Here is an 8,822-nt window from a genome sequence, read left to right as displayed (position 1 = left end):
TATGTCTCCTTTTTTTGGTATTTTCACGCAAATTCTTCTGCTAATTGGGGATTAGTCCAATTCTGTATCCTTCCCTTCAAGGTTCAGGGGTCCACGATTATCTTCTGTGTCTGTGTTAATTGGTTTCCCTTTTCTTTGTTGAAGAGGGTCTGTGCAATCCTTCTGCCTAGTCCGCCATCTTGCCGGAACTCTCCAGTCCCTTCTTATATTCTGGCCTTTATTTTTTTGTCAAATGCTGCCCTTTCTGTCTCTTATGGTTGGTTGTTCTGAGGAGCACTATCCTCACAGGTGTTATTCACTTTATAGGCCTGTATATTGTTTGACTGAAAGATGATGATCTCTAGAAGTGGATTCATTTCCAAGTTTGAAGAGTGTCTAAGGGCCATAGTCTTGGGAGTTCGACAAGTCTTTATCTGACCAGTAAGTCTGGTCTTTTGTTTTTTTAAATGATTTTAAATTTTGTTCTACATTTTTCTTCACTCTACCCAGGACCATCTATTGTGATCCTGATCAGAGCCGTGGGTAGTGGTATGCTGGCACAGTCTAGTTCTTCTGGTCTCAGGCTAACTGAAGTTCATATGGTCCATTAATTGTTTGGAATAATTATTTCCTTTTGTCTTTGATTGTATTCACTCTTCTTCACTCCTGACAGGAAGAGACAAATTGTTGTATCTTAGATAGCTGCCTGCAAGCTTTTAAGACTTCAGTCACTGCTCACCAAAATAAGACGTAGAACACTGTCTTTACATACTCTATTATTCCAGTTGACCTTGATATCTCCCAAGACTATTGTTCAAAGCCTTCAACCCACTCACTCAGTCCCTCAGGTATTTGGTTATGGCTAAAAAATTTGCATAACTTTGCCCACTGCATGCTCCACTATATACCTGGATATATTTGCAGCACATATGAATATGTATGTAGAAATATCTTCTATAAAGCCTATATATATTTCTATAAAGCCCATATGCCATCTCACACCTTTTCAGTTTGTATATGTATGTTGTTGTTGTGTTATGTGCTGTCGAGTCGGACCCAACTCATAGCGATCCCTCCTTGGGTTTCCGAGGCAATATCACTACAGAAGTAGATTGCCCCATCTTCCTTCTGAGGAGTGGCTGGTGGGTTTGAACTGCCAGCCTTCTGGTTAGCAGTCAAATGCCTTAGGCACTGTGCTACCAGAGCTCCTTGTGTATATGTATGTATGTGTATATATATATATATATATATATATATATGATCTATGCATCCACTTGTAAATTATTGTTTGTTATTACTATCATTGCAAACTTATGTAATAGTACTTACCATTGGGGCCTTTTACTCTCGTTTAACTACCAAACTTCCCTTGCTTTGGTCATGTTGTGCTGACCTCCTCCTATTGTGCACTGCCTTTCTCTTCACTTAAGTTAGTACATGTCTACTGTCCAGCTAGTTATTTTCCCCCAGTCTCCCTCCCATCCCTGCTAACCATCAAAGAATGTTTCTCTCTGTGTGTGAATCTTTTCTTGCCTTTTTGTAATAGTGGTTTCACGGAGTATTTGTCCTTTTGTGACTGACTTATTTCACTGAGCATAATGCCATCCAGGTTCATCTATATTGTGAAATTTTGTGGTTTCATCATTATTCTACAACTTTACATAGTATTCTATTGTGTGTATGTACTATAGTTTGTTTTCCCTAAATCCACTGATGGGCACTTATGTTGTTTCCATATTTTTGACATTGTTAATAATACTGCGATGAACATGGGTGTTCATATATATATTTATGTTATAGCTTTTTTTTTCTCAAGGACATGTAACTAGTAGTGATATTGCATAATATAGTATCTATAGTTTAAACTTTTTAAGGAGGCACCATGCCGTTTTTCACAATGGCTGTAACATTTCACAATCTGTGTATGAGAGTTGCAGTCTCCCCACACTCTCACCAGCGTTTATTTATTTATTTTGACAATTGCTATTATTACAGGCCACTGATCATCTTTCAGCTTAAGACAAAGACAAACTATGAAAAGGGACATGACAGTCTACTTCTGAAAAAAGTGGCCACTGAAAATCTTATAAATAATTGTGGAATATTAGCTGCCATACTGTTAGAGGATGAACCCTTCAAGATACAACTAAGGAAGAGCTACCTCTTTAAAGTAGAGTCAGCCTAAGTGATATATTTGGGATCAAGCTTTCAGGACCATCATTTGCTAATGTGATATGACTCAAAAAGAAAAAAAAAAAAAAAGCTGCAAATATGTATTAATAATTGGAACATGGGATGTATAAAGTATGAATCTAGGAAAACTGAAAATTGTAAAACGTGAACTAGAATGCCTAAAGACCAATGTCTTATGCATTAGTGAGCAAAAATGGACCAAATTTGTTATTTTGAATTGGACAGTAATGCAGTCTATTATGCCAGGAATGGCAAATTGAAGAGGAAGAATGTCACATTCCTCATCCAAAAGAACAATTCAAGATTTTTCCTGAAGTACTATACTGTCAGTGGCAGGTAAAATCCCCCAGCAAACAAGGAAGACCAGTTAATACTACTTTTATTCCAATTTATGCACCAACCATTAAAACCAAAGGTGAAGAAAGTGAAAATTTTTACTAACTTCTGCAGTCTGAATTGATTAAACATGCAATCAAGTTGTTTTGATAATTACCGGTGATTGGAATGTCAAATTTGGAAACAAAGAAGAAACATTGATTGCCGGAAAATATGGCCATAGTAATAGAAAAGACACTGGAGATCACATGATAGAATTTTGCAAGACCATCAATTTATTCATTGCAAATAACTTTTTCACAACATAAATGGAGACTATACACATGGACCACACCAGATGCAATACACAGGAATCAAATTGACTACATCTGTGGAAACAGGCAGTAGAGAAGCACAATATCATCAGTCAGAACAAGGTGAGGGCTGACTGGGGACAAACTATCAATTGCTCATATGTCAGTTCAAGTTGAAACAAGTTAATACAAGTTGACAACAGCCAAAATACAACCTTGATTATATCCCACCTGAATTTAGAGACCATCTGAAGAATAGATTTGACACATTGAACACCAATAACTGAAGACTAGACAAGTTCTGAGATGACATCAAGGACATCATGCATAAAGAAAGCAAAAAGATATTTAAAAAAAAAGGATGGAATCTGGTGAGACCCCCAATACTATGGCCCTGGGGTACAATCTGGGCCTGGAATAAAACTCACTCTCAAACCAATAGTAAACAAGATGTACATGCAAACCACTCAACCCAGGGTGTTGCACCCACATACTCTACGGAAATGCATCCTTTGGAGCAATCAACTACAGTGCATCAGAGGGGCAACATCCACAGGAGGAAATACCAGACACACAGGAGTGCATAACTATGAGGGGCATGGAGGGAGGGGAGGGTTACTGGGCAGGGAGGGGAGGAGATTGGGTTATAGTTGGGGATAGTAAATGGGGAGTAAAACTAAGTGTGCACATAATGTTGAATATAAAACAAACTCTGCTCTGTACACTTGCACCTATAGCACAATTAAAACAAAAAAAAAAAAAAAGAAAAGAAAATAAGAAGAAAAGGAAAAAGAAAAGACCAAAAGTCAGAAGAGACTCTGAAACTTGCTTTTGAATGTAGAGTAGTTAAAGTGAATGGAAAAAATGATGAAGTAAAATAACTGAACAGAACATTTCAAAGGATGGCTCAAGAAGAAAAAAGTATGATAATGAAATGTGCAAAGAACTTGAGTTAGAAAACCAAAAGGCACAACATGCTTGACATTTCTCAAGGTGAAAGAATTGAAGAAAAATTCAACTCAAACCTTGAGTTGTGATATTGAAGGACCCTAAGGACAAAATATTGAACAATACAGGAAGCATCAAAAGAAGACAGAATGAATAAATTAAGTCACTGCTTCAAACAGAAGTAGTCAACCTTCCACCATTTCAAGAGGTAGCATATGGCCAGGAATGATGGTATTGAAGAAAGAATCCAAGATGCAGTGAATTAATTGGCCAAAAACAAGACTCCAGGAACTGCAAAAGGCACCTAAGAACATCAACTCACTGTTCGATAGTTTTTAAAACATAATTAGCTGATAATCTAGTATTAAATTGCCTTTCTAATACACATTGGGAACCTGATGCTATAGCAATGAGTATAATGATGCAATCAATGTCTTGGGAAAACTTTATGAAGACCAGACACCCAAAAGAACATACCAAAAGAGAAGCTGAAAAACTTCACGAACAAAATGTAAACACTAGAATATGTTTTTATTTTGCTTATATGGAATAATATACTGCAGCATTTTCATTAGATAAGTCAATCTCTCCAAGATTCAGAAATAAAGACACACATGGATCTCTACCAGTAGTTAACAGGGTATTTACACAATTTAAAGGAAATTTTTGAAAACTTTGAAAGCACAACAAAATGATACTGTCAAATACTGATTATAGAGCAGTTGGCCCTCGCAAAAGTATTGGAAATAAATGACTAAATCTTGGAAGTATTCCAGAAATACTGAATGTCAGGGATCAATTTTGCATAACTACTTACCATGCCATCTTTGACACACTTGAATCTTGAATGAAAAGAAGGGCAAAAATGTGTGAAGTTCTGTCAAACAGATTTTCCTTCAAAGACAATGTGGATACATCTGATTAAGAATGCATGAAGCCATCCAAGAAATTAACTCAGTCTTATCCAGATGACTTTAATGCAAACCTTTATGGAGCAGCACAACAATTCTATTCTTACATGAGAACTAAGTTTATAGATTAAAGAAAAACAAATTTTACTCATGTAGATATGTATGGTAGCTCTGGTAGAGTAGTGCCTAAGGCACTTGACTGCTAACCAGAGGCTGGCAGTTCAAACCCACCAGCCATTCTTCAGAAGGAAGGTTGGTCAATCTACTTTCACAGTGATCCCGCCTTGGAAACCCAAGGAGGGGTTGCTATGAGTCTGATCCAACTCGGCGGCAGTGAATTTGGTTTGGTTTTGGTTTATCTAAATTATAAACTGTCTCCAAGGCCTAAAGGGTACATTATTTTCTTATGGATCACAGGGTGACTTTTTAAATTTTCAGTACATCAAGAAAAACAAGTTAAAATTGTAATTGAGCATCTTCCTAAAGTTTTGTGCAATGTGAAAAAGCATGGAGTTAGAATTAATCAAAGTGTGAGGATAATACTCATATAGAAAGAAATATGGTATTTCACCTGCAGATCAGTAAGAGCTTTCCATTTATAGAAGGTAAAGAAGAACATTTCAAATGGAGGGAAGAGCATGAGCCATTCTGGTTGGCCAGGCTTCCTCCATTCTACTTCTGCAGTATTGTGCATACAACTCTATCATAAAGCCTGCTATAGTGTATGTAATTATTGAGTAACGGGTCTTTTTCTTTTCTTTCTTTTTATAAGGAGCTCTGCTGGTAGAGTAGTTAAGACATTTGGCTGCTAACCAAAAGGTCGGTTGTTTGAACCCATTAGTCATTCTGTGGAAGAAAGATGAGGCCATCTGCTCCAGTAAAGATTTATAGCCTCGAATACCCTGTGGAGGTCACTATGAGTCAGAATTGACTCAATGGCAGTAGTTTCATTCAGTTTGGTTTCTGTTTCACTCAATATACTCTTAGATCTTAAAAGCAAGTGACACATCTTCATTGTTTTCTTCACATCATCCCAGACATACATTCACACAGTAAGTATTTATATTAAAGGATAACTCCTTGAATATCGCTAAAGAACATGAACATGGATAGAGACATAAAAGTATGCTAGGGATGATTGGAGCTGAGTATGAAGGATTGAAAGAAATATGTGAAGTAAATTTTATGAAGAATTGTGTCTTCTAGGCCAGTGGTTTTCAAAGTATTGTTTGGGGTCTCTGAGACTCCTTGAGATCTTTTCAGGAAATCTGTGAAGTCAAACTATTTTTATAATAATAATAATAATTTTCTTTTCATTTCTTTTACTCTTAGTCTCTCATAACTGCACAATAGTACAGAGGGTACATGGCATGAGATAACATCATTCCTTTGATGACAAATGCAGTGTGTATTTGTATATTTTTTATTTAAAAATCCCTAAGTTTAAATTCTGGTACAGTAAATGGATCACTATGAGTCAGAATTGTCTTCAAAAGCACAAAACAACAACAAGAAATGCAGATAAATATAACTCACCTAAACAAAATTCACAGGGGTTCTTATTAGTTCCTAGGAATGTTCTTGAGACCAAAAAGTTTGAGAATTGCTGCTCTAGATAAACCATTATATTTTCTGAAGAGGCATGGTAATATATTCAGTGCTCCCGTACTATGCAGTTAAGTAGTGAAGGAGCCCTGGGTACACAATGGTTAAACACCTGGGTGCTAACAAAAAATCAGAGGTTCAAAACCACCAGCTGCTCCATGGGAGAAAGATGAGGCAGTTGGCTTGCATAAAGATTTATGGCCTTAGAAACCCTATGGGTGCAATTCTACTCTATCCTAAAGGTCACTTTGAGTTAGAATTAACTCAGCACATTGGGTTTGGTTTACTTTTAGGTTTTTATTTTACTTATTTATTTTAATAGTGATAAGATAACTAAATCTGATGGGTCCAAGAATTTCATAAATCTCTTTAAATGTCCTTATGTCTTCATGATGGGGGCACCGGTAATTCAATGGTAGAATTCTTACCTTCCATGTGGAATACTTGAATTCACTTCCCAACCAATTCAGCTTATCTGTAGCCACTACCTGTCTGTCAATGAAGGCTGGAATATTGCTACAGTGCTCAACAGGTTTCACTAAAAATTCCAGACTAAGAGGAAAGACCTGGTGATCTACTTCTGAAATCATCACTGAAAACCCTGTGGATTGGTTCAATTGGAAATTGACCATGAGGGTGGGGTGGGACTGGCAGCATTTCTTCTGTTGTGCATGAGGTTGTCATGAGTTGGAGACTAACTTGAAGGCAGGTATGAGTAACAACATGCCCTGATGATATATCTTTTTATTTTGCTCGTACTAAATTAGAATTCTATAATTCCACTTAAACACAGCTTGGAATGATCATCCACAGACATATACCCAAATCCAAAAGTCTATTAAGTTTTCCTATTTGAACCTTAAAAAAAAAAAAAAAAAAAATGAATGAAATTTCCCTCTTGAGAGATGATTGTGGGTGAAGAAAGTAGTTGTTTATAACTACTACACAAACTACCTATGAAGAGTGGAAACTACATATGATAGTGAAATATTTATCTTGAAACCTCCTGCCCACATTACAGCATTATGGACTTTCTTATCTGAACAAATATAGAGTATTTATTTACTTTTTTTTTTTTTTTTTTTTACATTTTAGTTATTCCAAAGTGCTTTATGCCCTCTGGTACACAGTTAGAACTTTGGTCTTTATTTTGATAGATTCTTTACCTCAAAAACTTTCTGTTTTAATAACTTTGAATAAATAGACTTTAATTTTGAGTGCTATGATATTTTGGCTGGAGTTTGGGAACTTCTTAACCTGGTAACAATAGGGTGCTTATATATGTAATATTCATTTCCTGATCTCATTTTCACCTCACTTGGATACTTTTAATTCTCCATTTTCTCTTAATATATAAGTCAAAGGTGCCATATGAGTTAGTATAAAAAGAGGGCAGAGAAGATGTCCTGTTGTGGAGATGTTTTTAAATATGTATTAACATTTCTACTTCCATTTATAATACTCCTCTAAAGAGAAAAATAAACAGGATAATGACTATTATAATAATTAGACTTCTATGATCAATAAATGCTTACTGAGGCTTTCATCTATACTTTTCTATTTTTCTGGGTATAGTAAGAGAGCACTAATTACCAAATTCTTATATCAATACTTATTATAATCTCATTTTACTCTGAAAACTTCCTGAGGATTTTACCAAGTTTACTCAAAGGTTTATAATTTTCAGAATTTTAATCAAACTGAACCAAATAAAACAATAATTCTATCCCTTTTCTTTTTATATAAATGTCACTATCCAGCAGACAGGAGTAAATCAAATGAAAACAAATGCAATCTAAAGCTGTTTCTGATAAGCGATTAAATTTATCATCACTGCTCACAGAGCTACAAGATTTCTTGACACTATTGATTTTTAATGAGTCAGATGTAGATTATACACCTTTTGAACTTAATAAGGATTTTAAATAGTTTTCTGTTTCATGGGCCGAAAAGAGCTAAGCCTCACAATGTGAAGGCATTCTCTCTCTTTCTCACTTTCTTTACTCCTAAATTAACAAGAAGATAAGGCATTTAGTTATAATAGAGACTATTTACCTTTTGACATGTGAGAGTCCTTGCTTACTTTATGCTGTAAATTAGATGGGAATTGTCATATATGACACCATAGACTTCTGAGGAGGACAAGTTTCATGACAGACGTAGTAAAATGTAAAGGAGCTCTGGTGGAGTAGTGCCTAAGGCATTGACTGCCAACCAGAAGGCTGGAGGTTCAAACCCATCAGCCACTTCTTGAAAGGAAGGTTGGGCAATCTACTTCCATAGTGATACTGCCTCGAAAACCCAGAGAGGAGTCATTAGGAGTCAGATCCAACTTAACAGCAGTGACTAGGACCGGAAATGTTACTTCTGAAAGTAAAGCATCACAATTATTTTTCTTCTTAAAAGGTAGATATATTAGAAAGTAATCTTTAAAAAAAAAGTTATAATAAAGACACAGTTATGTCACATCACTTGAAGTTGTACGTCAGGGAGCCCTTATGATGTTTCATTTGACTTCCAACAGTAGATCAAGATTATCTATGTTGGAAGGCTGTTT

Source organism: Orycteropus afer, unplaced genomic scaffold (assembly GCF_000298275.1).
Source record: "Orycteropus afer afer isolate SDZICR_OR568_19922 unplaced genomic scaffold, OryAfe1.0 scaffold00090, whole genome shotgun sequence".
In the NCBI taxonomy this organism is placed as follows: Eukaryota; Metazoa; Chordata; class Mammalia; order Tubulidentata; family Orycteropodidae; genus Orycteropus; species Orycteropus afer.
Note: the sequence above shows the minus strand (reverse complement) of the source record.